Source organism: Ovis aries, chromosome 7, assembly GCF_016772045.2.
Source record: "Ovis aries strain OAR_USU_Benz2616 breed Rambouillet chromosome 7, ARS-UI_Ramb_v3.0, whole genome shotgun sequence".
Taxonomy (NCBI): Eukaryota; Metazoa; Chordata; class Mammalia; order Artiodactyla; family Bovidae; genus Ovis; species Ovis aries.
In genome coordinates, this window is record NC_056060.1 from 80,338,892 (window position 1) to 80,352,614 (window position 13,723).

A 13,723-nucleotide genomic window follows, 5' to 3' on the forward strand; every position below is an offset into this window, starting at 1 on the left:
CACAACTCAGAGACGAAAGAGGTAGGCTGCAGAGCGGAAGAACGTCGAGGAGGAACCAAAAGAGGGCGAGGCGGACAGAAGAGGGGGTGGAGCGGCGGCGGGGAGAAGGCGGGACTGAGACCGAGTGGGCGGGGCTAGAAGGCGGAGTGGGGAGGGGAGGAGGGGATAGGAGAGCTTTGCTGGAAAGAGCTGCTGCTGCTGCTTAATTGCTTCAGTCGTGTCCCACTCTGTGCGACCGCATAGACGGAAGCCCACCAGGCTCCGCCGTCCCTGGGATTCTCCAGGCAAGAACACTGGAGTGGGTTGCCATTTCCTTCTCCAGTGCATGAAAGTGAAAAGTGAAGGTGAAGTCGCTCAGTCGTGTTCGACTCTTACCGACCCCTTGGACTGCAGCCTACCAGGCTCCTCCGTCCATGGGATTTTCCAGACAAGAGTACTGGAGTGGGTTGCCATTTCCTTCTCCATGCTGGAAAGAGGGAGCAGATTCAAAGAAAAGAGAGGTAGAAGCAGGAGATGCTATCGGGTTAAAAATTTGGGGACTTTGAGAAAAAAGGGACTGAACAGAGGCCTGCCCAACGCCCATCACTGAGGGATTCGAAAATTCCACCTTGATCTGTGATCGTTTTAAAAAAACAAATTATGATTGTGCAGAATTGGGGGTGGCAACATTTTTAATTCTAATAACTCTTTCAGGCGTATTCAATGAATTGCTCAGTTTAGGAGCCACTGTACTGTTCTTAGTCGTTCAGTCGTGTTGGTTTCTTTGAGACCCCATGGACTGTAGCTTGCCAGGATCCTCTGTCCATGGGGATTCTCCAGGCAAGAATACTGGAGTGGGTTGCCATGCCCTCCTCCAGGGGATCTTCCCAACCCAGGGATGGAACCCAGGTCTCCCACATTGCAGGCAGATTCTTTACCATCTGAGCCACCAGGGAAGCCCAAGAATATTATAGTGTGTAGCCTATCCCTTCACCAGGGGATTTTTCCCATTCAGGGATCAAACCAGGGTCTCCTGCATTGCAGGTGGATTCTTTACCAGCTGAGCTACCTGGGAAGCCCTTAGGGGCCACTGACCATTCTATTTTTCACCCTACCTCAAATGTGGGGATAGGACAGGACTAAGCAGGAGGAATTTGACAACTATTAGATTTATGTAACTAAGCCCATTAAAATATTACATACCTTTGAGACAAAATTTTCACAAAACAAGGCTTCCAGCACAAAACATTAACAAGATTAAAAGAAAGGGAATACCTTGGGTCCCTGAGTAAAGACCTAGTGTCCAAATTCCAGGTAATCTGGGCTAGATAGCAAGATGCCTTAGAGGGAACAATTCTGGAATGGGGAAGCTATAGGAAGTCTTAGAAAGATTTTAAAGCTCCAGTGTGTCTCCATAAAAGCAAAATGTTGAGGATATTTGCAAGCAAGACACAGATGCCAAGAAGAGAACCCCAAAATCTGAAGAAGCCCTTTTGTATGGGGATGAAGTGTTAGTGCCTATATCTTCTCCAGAATTTAGGTAGTGTGAAGGTTCCCCCAGAATTTAAGCACAGAACAGTGGTAAGGGGTGGGGAGTACAGCAGTGGGGGGTGAGAGCCAGAACAGCCGTGAATTCACTGGAATTTTCTACATTATAGACTGGGAATTCAAAGCTTTTAACTCTAAGTGGCATAAAAATATATTGCTTTGTTTAACTCCAGTTTTTGAACTGGGATTTTATGCTTGAGATGATATGTATACGTGTCCCAATAAAAATATGCACACACATAGAGCAGAGTTTACTTTTCAAAGGAGGAAGGCCTGGTGGGGCCTGGTTGAGGAGGCATTCCAAAATAGTGGTTATCGTATCCAATAAACAGAACTGTGAAACATCAAGCTTTCTGTTTTGTTTGTTATGTTTTCTTGAACTTTTATTAGGAGAAAATAACAGAACACAGATCCTTAGGTAATAAAACATATGGTAAGCATAGTAAGCCAGACCTGGGAGCTCGGCCTTTATCTTGTAGGCAGTGGGAGAAGTGTAATTGTGATTCCATTTTATCAATATGAAGATTATCCAAGGAACATGAGTTGGAGGCATTTATAAGACTAAGAACAGGGAGTCGGTTTAGGAGACTGGCAAACAAATGATGTCTACACTCATACAAAGGTAGTAGTAGCTGAGGGAAGAAAAAGGATGACAAATATTTTGGAGATAAAATCAAAAGATAATTAGTGACTGGTAGATGAGCCTGATGAAGGAGAGGCAGGAAATAAAAAATTATTCCTAGGATATTGCTTTATAAGACTAAGTGCTCCTGGAGAAGGAAATGGCAACCCATTCAATATTCTTGCCAGGGAAATCCCATAGACAGAGGAGCCTGGCAGGCTGGACTCCTGGCAGCTGGAATCAAGATTGCTGGGAGAAATATCAGCAACCTCAGATATGATACCATCCTAATAGCAGAAGGCAAAGAAGAGCTATCTTTCACCTTGATGGTGAAAGATGAGAATGAAAAAGCTGACTTAAAACTCAACATTAAAAAACAAAGATTATGGCATCCAGTCCCATCACTTGATGGCAAATAGGTAGGGAAAAAATGGGGAAAGTGACAGATTTTATTTTCTTGGGCTCCAAAATCACTGTGGACAGTGACTGTAGCCATGAAATTAAAAGACACTTGCTCCTTGGAAGAAAAGCTATGATAAACCTAGACAGCGTATTAAAAGCAGAGATATCGCTTTGCTGACAAAGGTTCGTATAGTCAAAGCTATGGTTTTTCCAGTAGTCATGTATGGATGTGAGAGTTGGATCATAAAGAAGGCTGAGCACTGAAGAATTGATGCTTTTGAACTGTGGTGTTGGAGAAGACTCTTGAGAGTCCCTTGTACTGCAAAAGATCAAACCAGTCAATACTAAAGGAAATCAAATCCCTAATATTCATCAGAAGGACTGATGGTGAAGCTGAAGCTCCAATACTTTGGCTACCTGATGTGAAGAACTGACTCATTGGAAAGGACCCTGATGCTTGGAAAGATTGAAGGCAGGAGGAGAAGGGAACAACAGAGGATGAGATGGTTGGATGGCATCACCAAGTCGATGGAGCATGCTCAGGAAATCTTGGCATGCTTTAGTCCATGGGGTTGCAAAGAGTCAGACATGACTGAGCAACTGAACTGAACTGAACTGACACAAATCTGGAGTATCTATTGATTCATGGACAAACTGCTCAGAGAAACAATTTGCTTTCTCAGTATTCATTCATCTAATCATTTTTATTTATCCATTCAGCTGTCTGTTGTGGGTGAGTATCAAATGGCCTTGTGAACCAATATTGTCATACAAATTGGAAAGTGATGTAATAGATGTTACTATTACAGGCTTACCGAAGACAAATCAACTGTAAAGCTGCTGAGGAGCAGCGGAATAATGGGGTAATCATTCTATGCTTAAGATGTTTAAGGTTGTATTTTTAGATGATAAAACATAGTTGTACACATGTCTAGGCTCAAAGATGATGTAAATAACTCATAATTAATTCTTGATGCAAATGTTATTATCCTTCTTACCAGAAAATTCTATCGTCATATAAGAGTTTGTCAGGTATTAAAAGCTAGATTAGAAATCACGATGAGGGACTGACTTCTCTGGCAGTCCAGTGGTTAAGAATCTGCCTGCCAAGGCAGGGAACATGGATTCGATTCCTGGTCCAGGAACTAAGATCCCAAGGAGAGAAGCAACCACAATGAGAAGCCAGTGCACTGCACCTAAAGAGTAGCCCTTGCTCTCTGCAACTAGAGAAAGCCCTCATGCAGCAGCAAAGACCCAGCACAAGCCACTCCAAAAAAAATGTAGAAATCACAGTGATATTTGTAGCATTTTGATATAGAATGAAAATAAATTTAATTTTGATGCATAGTTAAAATTGAGATAAATCAAATTTGAAATTAAAAACAAGTTCAAAGTGGTATATAAAAGTCACAGTTGTGTGTATAAATTCAGTAAAAATATTTTCCCCCATACACACATAATGAACATAAGTAGAAAGAGTTTTACTAAGGTAGACTCTTTGAATTATTTGGTTATGTTAATATTGCTTATTATTAATGCAAAGCATTAAAAATACCTGACTGGACTCTAAGAACCTCCAAAATATGAAAGCTTGATCCTGGCTCAAAAGTTCCTGATGGAATTACAGTTAAAAATATCATTATCACATGGCACATGGCAATTCAATATCATTTGTTCAACCATACTCCATGAGATACAACTGGAATAAATGCCAAGGAAAAAAGGAACTACAGTTGGTAACGACTGTTACCTTGGTCATTCGTTTTACCCAAATTAATATAATTCTACACATAAAAAGTGGCTAAGTTAAAACATAAAAGTTAGAACACAATTGAGTTGGAGAAAATGTCAGCAAAAATAAAATAATAGTCAATATTTACGTATTAAGTACTTACAATATGCCAGGCACAATCCTAAGCCCTTTAAAAAGATGACAACATTTAATCGTCTTAACAACCTCATATGGTTTAAGAATTTCCCTCATAGCTCAGTCGGTAAAGAATTTGCGTGCAGTGCAGGAGACCCAGGTTCAATTCCTGGATCGGGAAGATCCTCTGGAGAAGGAAATGGCAATCCATTCCAGTATTCTCACCTGGAGAATCCCATGGACAGAGAATCCCAGCTCACAGAACCAGAAAGTAGAATGGTGGTTGTCAGGAGCTAAGGAAAATGAGGGAGAAATTGGTCAAGGGTATAAACTTTCAACTATAAGATGAATAGGTTTGGGGACTCTCATGGTGATTATAGTTAAGTAATACTGTACTGTATACTTGCAATTTGTTATGAGAGTAGATCTGATCTTCTCACTATGCAAGGCGATGGATGTGTTACCTAACTGGACTGTGGTAATCATTTCACAAGTGTATGTATCATCACACTGTACAACCTAAATATATACCATTTTTATTTACCAACCATACTTCAGTAAAGCTGGAAGGAAAAAGTTGTCACCTTATGTATGAGGAAACAGAAGCTGAGGGAAGTTAAACAAGTCACTTGAGGTTACAGTGATCAATGGTGGAACCTAGGTCTCCAGTCTCCTGTTAATCACTCAGTCATGTCCAAGTCTTTGCAACCCCATGGACTGTAGCCTAACAGGCTCCTCTGTCTGTCCTCTTGCTTGGGATTCTCCAAGCAAGAATACTGGAGTGGGTTGCCATGCCCTTCTCCAGGGGATCTTCCCCACGCAGGGATTGAACCTGAGTCTCCCTGCATTGCAGGCAGATTCTTCACTGTCTGAGCCACCAGGGAAGCCTCCCTACTCTTTCCCATTTTGCTATTCTGCTTTTAACATATTGAACACAACAACCAAAATTAGAACTAGTATGAAAAGATGACTATGATTTTTTTCCTAGAAGAGAAGAAACAATGGGCACTTTGACTGGGAGAAGAGCTGGCACAAAGTCACAGAAGTGGACAAGATTTTGTTCAAAAGAGAGCAAGTATGTTGTGCATTGAGTGAACAATATGATAATGCTGGAAGATGATGGTGAAAGATAAGATCCTTGGGCCCCATTTGTTTCAGACTTTATTTGCTTAAGAGTTTTGACTTGATCCTAAAGGCATTGGCTAGTCAATGGAGGTTATTTAATCATGGGAACTCATGTCACTGTGGAGGCTGAATTAGATGGAACCTGAGTGATAGTTCCTAACAGTCCAGACAAAAGCTGATGATGGACAAAACTAAGGCAGGAACTACCAAAGTAATGGAGATACAGACCTTGGAGGGGTCAAAGAAATTTGCTCTCCTCTTCCCCCAAGCCCATAGATACAAATACTTCAACTGGCTGGTGAATATGTGCAAAAATGGGGATGGTCAGCAAAAAAGTGCTGTTTTTCCACACAACAATATTTCCTGCTGTGGACTCTTCTTTACCAATCCAGATGGGAAATTATTACTTGTAGACTTCAGAGGAAAAGGTAATTACAAAATTCATTAGACTTTCTGAGTGAAGAAGTGCAATGTCTTCCAAGAAAATAATTAAACCATCGGGGCCAAGAGCCTCATCTGTATAATTTAAAGCTATGCAGTGGGTCATTGTTTATGTCTCAAATCTAGTCTACATGTAGCTAATTCATAATCACGCTCCATCTGGCCAAAAAAATTATATTATTCTGTAGGCCAAGCAAAAATATTTTTAAAGAGATTTCAATATCCTATCCAGTGTAGTTTAATGTGCATCTAGAGTATCCATTCTCCTTTTCTCCGAATATTTGAATCTTGCTAGAGTGAAAAGAAAAAAATAGAATATATGGCACGTATAAGACAAAGCTCTTGTTTCAAGAGCCCGGAGTCCTTAATAGAACAAAGTCAGGATGGAACATTTTTGTATCTATTTAAAGGTCAGGGGACAGCGAAAACAGCCAGATGTGTGCCAAGCTGCCAGGTGTTGAGGTGTTCAATTAGGATTACAAGCCAAGATGAAAGTAACAATCAAACCTCTTTATTCATTTCCTGTGACAGTGCAAGTGAGAGGTGAAAGAGAAAGGCATTGGCTCACTTCCCCACCATGTAATGGCCCCAGGCAGGGATCAATGGAAGAACAGATGGGAGATAAATCTCACTGTCAAGGAGCCTTGAACAAAAAGCTCCTGCTTTTTAATGGACCTGTGTGGCTACAGGAAAAAAGGAAAGAGCTGGGTGTGAAAAGTACTGAGTCAAAGTGAGAAAAACAGCTCAACCAAGGGTCCCGGGTCTTGGTAGAGGGCCTTGGAAAACATCTCAGCCAAGGTGGTTTAGTGGTTTAGATGTTAAGTCGTGTCCAACTCTGTGTGACCCTATAGACTATAGTTGGCCAGGTTCCTCTGTCCATGGGATTCTCCAGGCAAAAATACTGGAGTGGGCTGCCATTTCCTTCTCCAGGGGATATGGAGAACCCAGGATATCCCTGGGTTTCCTTCCCAACCCAGAGATCGAACCCAGATCTCCTACATTGCAGGCAGATTCTTTACCAACTGGGCTACAAGGGAAAGCTACTATCTCAGCCAAAGCCCCGGATAAAGAGACTTGGTCTGAATGGAGGTACCAGGCTGGGGACGCAGATATGAGCATGGCAGTCCAACGAGGCCTGAGTTCATTGACTACAACTCCCTCCAGAAAACTACAAAGCACTGGCTGTGCACCAGGTACGATGTGGGGAGGGCAGCTGCTCTTATGAGGCCTGCCAGGCCTGACCATACACAGGATTCTGTCTTAGAGCCGCACTACTCAGTGTGAATCCAGGAGAAACCAGACCTGATAGTAAGTTGAAATAGATTCATGTGTCCAGCGTGCCAATCTGCCAAAAGCCATAAATTGTGAATAGAGAGCATAAAGGAAATTTTTTGGTCTAATGTTATGCAACTACTAAAGGTTGCCATCTTGATTTTGTGCTTTTTATCTGAGAAGCCCGAGTACAGAGTTTGGCCCAGGGCTTGGGTAGTGAAAGGAGAAACTGAGATTTTCCCTCCTGTTTCCAAACTTTGCTGATTTCTCAGCATTCTGTACATTAGACTTTGAGAAGAGAAGGGAGGAGAGAAGGAGTGGTGCTCTGAAAATATCTGACCTTCTCAGTCTGGTGAGCACTCACTGGGTCAGCCTTCACCACCTGGGAAGTAGACATCAGCACATACAGCATAATTTCAGAGCAGTGGCAGAAGGTTCTACATCTGACCTGATGCAACTTGTTTCACTAACATCTCTTCAATTTGTTCCCTAATTTCCATTCTCACTGCCTCTCGCTTAAGTTATTGTAATAGACTTTGGATTACAGTCTCTGCATCTGGTTTATTTTCCCCACAGGACCATTTGATAAGCCTTAAAAGACATAGAACCAGAGCTTCTCTGGAAGTTAGTTATGTAGAGTTGGTAATTGAAGCTCATGGGAATGAGTAAGCTTTCCTAGATAGTGATGTAGTATTAAAAAACAATAACCAAACTTTTCCACTAACAAACTATGGAGAGAGGACACATCCATTTTTTCCACTTACTCGATAGATAATTATTATGAATATTTATTTATACCATTACCACACTAAAGATTAAGAAATCCTATCCAGGAAATAAGGAGGACAATAGGGTGGAGTTTTCAGCAAAGGCTTTGTGTGACATTTGAACTGACATGAAAGATGAAAAAGGTTTTTTTCCAGATGAAGTAGGAAGGGGAGGAAAGAGAGGAGTAGGAAGGTGGAAGGAAGGGGAACAAATATTTAGACATGAAGCATCCTGGAATATTCAAAGTCTTGCAAACATTTCTCTATGTCTGGATAAGATAGATTTTAAGTGAGATGAGTGAGCTAAGATACAATAGGAGGCAAACCGAAGCCCCATAACTGGAGGGCTTATAGCCCATGATAAGTAATTTGGGTTTTATCCAGTAGGCATTTGAGGAACCATTGGAGAATTTTTTACCTAGAGAAATAGTAAGGTCAGATTTTTATTTTAGAAAGCCCATCTGGCAACTGTATGAAAGATGAGTCGAAGGATATAAGTGACTGAAGAGATTACTGCCAGTAAGTGTAAGTGAAAAAGAATATGGACCTGAGTTGGGAAAATAGCAGTGGAATGAGGAGGAAGGAATGGATGTGATGGGCATCCAAAAAGTAGAATTTAAAGAACTTAGTGATTGAATGGATGTGAAGGTGAGAAAGGTCCAGGCTGATTCCCCAGTTATTTGGCTGGGGTGAATGGATATATATCATTTGCTGAGAAAGGGAATAAAAGAGGAAAAGGGAACTTTTTAACATATTAAGCTTGAGATTATTATAGAACATATAAAATAGTGTGGTCCAGATGGCAATTGGAATAAGAGCTAGAAGTCAGAGGAAAGCTGTACCTGGGTACAAAAGCAAAGAGATCTCCTATTTCCTCTCTGTAGCCGGGCCTGTGACTTTGTTCATGACCTCATCATCTCTCATAGCCTCCTCATTGATCTTCAGTCTCTACCCTTTCCAGTTCATTCTTCACATTCCCATCAGAGTTATATTTCTAAAATACAATTATATACTCTGCCATTTAAAACTTCTCATGGCTCCCTACAAGTCTGCGACAGACAAATCCATACTTCTTGCTTTGGCTTTTAGAGAATAGAGCAGCCTCACTAAAGACACTTGTTTTTACATCATCCATTGTTAGGCTCTAACACTTTACAGTTATTCACAAGTTATCTTGGGAAAGTGGTTTCCAAACATACGTATGTTGATTACCCTCTGAAAAGACAAAATCAGATGGCTAAGATATTCTTCACAGTTGTCTTCTTAAGATCTTAGACACATTAAGAAAATAATTGCTCTTCATTACCAACTATGGCTTTGAATCCAAACCCTAATGCATCATCCTGGAGAACTTGAATTGCCACCCAGAATGGGCAATTCTCAAAACTCCGGGTGAAACACAAGTGGAAGGGTTTCCTTGGCCCCCTGGCCCAAGACCTATTCCCTAATCATTACCCTCAGATATTTGTCATCTTAGTGATAACAAGAAGGAACTAAATAAATGACCCAAGGGAAGAGAAATTTCTCCCTGCCCTGTAAATTTCTTAGAGATTTTACACTGGCAGCTGCTACAGCAAATTCTACTTAAAAGCATCTTTTGTTAGCTAACACAGTGAGGCTCCACAAAATATTCTTTGTAAAATCTTTATCCCTTCCCTTCCCTTCCATAAAAACATGAAAAATGAACTTGCAGAGGGGTGCTGGTGCTCTTTACATTTTAACATCCCACAGTCACCTGGAGCTAAAATAGTATTCGTCTTAAGATGGAGTATTTGTCTTCCAGTCCATCACCTCTGACCCAGTTCCCTCACGGGGTTAGGCCAGTGCTTCTCAGTCATTAATATACCTTCAAATCATCTGGGGAATCTCATTAAAATTCAGTTTCTGACTTGACAGGTGTGGGACGTGGTCCGAGATTTGCTCCAGGTAATTCTGCTGCCACAGTCCAGAAACCACACTTTGGGTAACAAGAAATTAAACAGGTATCATAGTAGTTAAGGGGCCTCTCTGGTAGCTCAGCTGGTAAAGAATCCACCTGCATTGCAGCAGAGCCCATTTCAATTCCTGGGGTGGGAAGATCCCCTGGAGAAGGGGTAGGCTACCCACTCCAGTATTCTTGGGCTTCACTAGTGACTCAGACAGTAAAGAATCCACCTGCTATGTGGGAGACCTGGGTTTGATCCCTAGGAAGATCTCTTGGAGGAGGACATGGCAACCCACTCCAGTATACTTTCCTGGAGAATCCCCATGGACAGAGGAGCCTGGCAGGCTACAGTCCATGGGGTCATAAAGAGTCAGGCTCAACTGAGCAACTAAGCACAGCACAGCAGCATATAGTAGTTAAGTGCTTCTCTGTGGAGTCAGCAGTCTGATTTTGGATTCTAGTTCAGCCACTTACTGTTATAGTTGAATCTCTTGGGAAAATTTTCTACATTAGCTGTGCCTCAGCTTCCTCATTTACAAAGTGGGTGCTAATAATAGTTCTTAAAGAATTCCAGAAAAGATTGAGTCATTGTGTGTGACATTGTCAAAAGGATGCCTGGCACACAATAAGAAACCAATGAGTGTTAACCATTATTATTCATTATTGAAGTTATAGTAGGTCACTCGCTTGCTTAAAATGATGGACTGATTTTCCATTGTCTTCAAGATGAAGTCCAAACTCCTTGGCATGGACTATAATCTCCTTTATGACTCGACCTCTATTTTCCTCTCCAACTTCTCTCTCTTAACTTCTGTCCCTAGCAATGCACTCTCATCTTGATTCCTCTTCACATGGAGTTCTCTCTACCTAAAATATCCTTCCTTTTCTCTACCCTGCCAACTCCTAGAAGTCCTTGAAAACTTAGTTGAGGCAACTCAAGTTAGTTGAGTTGGAATTCTTCCCAGAGCATCCCCCATACCACTGTGAGTTAGGTAGCTCTCTCAAACATTCCCATAGCATCCATAGCACATCTCTCTCCATAATGCTTATCACGTTACATTGTATTAGTCCAATTGTCCATGTCTTCTTTGGGGAAACAGTTGTGGGCCTGAGCTTTCAATTTGTCCAGTGCAGAATTAATAAGTGGAGAAATGACCAAGTATGTTTCTTGATGCTACTGTGGATCTCTATTGGCCCAAATCCTTTGCTTAGACCTCTTTTTTTACGATCTGTGGATCTCTGACCTTTAGGGATCCAGACAAGCTATAGCCCATTCCTTCATCCCAGGATGCACCCATATTCACCACTGCCATGATCCTGCCACGTCACTGGTATCATAGCAGCCCTGTGGGCAAACAATGCACATGACATTGCACAAGTTCTTACATGTCCAGATTCAAGAAGATGACTCATGGATGTGGAAGGCGGTGGTGGATGTGGAGCTCAATCATCAGGTAAATGAGAACCCAGCACAGTAATTTCAAGGGATTCCCAGGTGACTCAGTGGTAAAGAATCTGCCTGCCAATGCAGCAGATGCAGGTTTGGTCCCTAAGCCAGGAAGATCCTCTGGAGGAGGAAATGGCAACCCATTCCAGTATTCTTGCCAGGGAAAATCCCATGGACAGAGGAGCCTGGTGGACTACAGTCCAAGAAGTCTCAAAGAGCTGGACATGACTGAGCACACATACTCAGTAACTTTAAACCTAGATTTAGCAACTTCGATTCAAATCCATGCTAAGTGCTTTCCATAAGCCATATTCATTTAACCTTTTAAATTCATTTTCATGACTTGTGAAACTGTTTATGATATACCTCCAGTTCACCTCTCCAACCAAGTTTCACTACACTTCCTATGCTCCCACCACATTGGCCTGTTTTTGGTTCCCGAAATAGCCAGCTGACTTCTGCAGGATCTTCCCACCAGCTAGTTCCTTGGCCTGAGCTCCAGCTCCATCCCACACAGCACTCCCACACCCTCAGAGTCTACAGACCATCTCTGCCCCCTTTTCACTTCCAGAATGCAAGCTCCTTGAGGCCAGTTCTTTGTTTCCCCCCACACTGCACTGCTCTATTTCTAACACCAAGAGTAGTGCCTGGCCCATAAGAAGAGCTCAATAGTTATTTGTTGAGTGCTGGCGTGGGGTCGCAAAGAGTCGGACACGACTGAATTGAACTGAACTGAGTGAATTAAGACCTCTTGTCAGGTCTCTCAGAGAAGGCAATGGCACCCGACTCCAGTACTCTTGCCTGGAAAATCCAATGGACGGAGGAGCCTAGTAGGCTGCAGTCCATGGGGTCGCTGAGAGTTGGACACGACTCAGTGACTTCACTTTCACTTTTCACTTAAATGCATTGGAAAAGAAAATGGCAACCCACTCCAGTGTTCTTGCCTGGAGAATCCCAGGCTGCCATCTATGGGGTCGCACAGAGTCAGACATGACTGAAGCGACTTAGCAGCAGCAGCAGCAGTCAGGTCTCTGTTTGACTGTATCCTTCATTCTTCCCCTGTGTTAAGGGCAGCCTCCCTCCGCCTTTAATTCCCATGAGCTCTCACTGTCTGACTGTATCCTTCCTTCTTGCCCCGTGTTAAGGGCAGCCTCCCTCCACCTTTAATTCCTATGAGCTCTCACTGGATTTGTTTTATCTTATGGCATGTATCATGGCTTCTGAATATTTCTGTTTGTTCATGTCTGTCCCCGGCCCCTACCCCAAGCTGTGTTCTCTCCAACAGATTCTAAGTTCCACGTGGGAAGAAATGATATTAGTTTTGTTCAATGTCTGCCACCTAGTAATTAGTTGGTAAATTTCTTTTTATTTAATATAAATTTATTTATTTTAATTGGAGGCAAATTACTTTACAATATTGTAGTGATTTTGCCAGACATTGACATGAATCCACCACGGGTGTACATGTGTTCCCATCCTGAAACCCCCTCCCACCTTCCTCCCCATCCCATCCCTCTGGGTCATGCCCATGCACCAGCCCCAAGCACCTGTCTCATGCACCGAACCTGGACTGGCAATTCATTTCACAAATGATATTATACATGCTTCAATGCCATTCTCCCAAATCATCCCACCCTTGCCCTCTCCCACAGAGTCCAAAGACTGTTCTATATATCTGTGTCTGTTTTGCAATCTCACATATAGGGTTGTCGTTACCATCTTTCTAAATTCCATAAATATGTGTTAGTATACTGTATTGTTGTTTTTCTTTCTGGCTTACTTCACTCTATATAATAGGCTCCAGTTTCATCCACCTCATTAGAACTGATTTGAATGTATTCTTTTTAATGGCTGAGTAATATTCCACTGTGTATACATACCACAGCTTTCTTGTCCACTCCTCTGCTGATGGACATCTAGGTTGCTTCCATGTCCTGGCTATTATAAACAGTGCTGCGATGAACATTGGGGTACACGTGTCTCTTTCAATTCTGGTTTCCTCTGTATTCCCAGTAGTGGGATTGCTGGGTCATATGGCAGTTCTATTTGCAGTTTTTTAAGGAATCTCCACACTGTTCTCCATAGTGGCTGTACTAGTTTGCATTCCCCCAACAGTGTAAGAGGGTTCCCTTTTCTCCACACCCTGTCCAGCATATATTGCTTGTAGACATTTGGATAGCAGCCATTGTGATTGGCATGAAATGGTACCTCATTGTGGTTTTGATTTGCATTCCTCTGATAATGAGTGATGTTGAGCATCTGTTCATGTATTTGTTAGCCATCCGTATGTCTTCTTTGGAAAAATGTCTATTTAGTTCTTTGGCCCATT

At 42.2% G+C, this 13,723-nt stretch overlaps 1 long non-coding RNA gene across 1 annotated transcript; it reads left to right on the top strand.

Moving 5' to 3' along the window:
- The first annotated feature begins 171 nt into the window (after positions 1 to 171).
- LOC121820004 (uncharacterized) lies at positions 172 to 7,172 on the top strand. The gene is made up of 3 exons (XR_006060444.2): positions 172 to 3,284; positions 5,407 to 5,493; positions 6,991 to 7,172. It is a non-coding gene; the product is annotated as an uncharacterized LOC121820004 (long non-coding RNA).
- Positions 7,173 to 13,723: the final 6,551 nt, after the last annotated feature.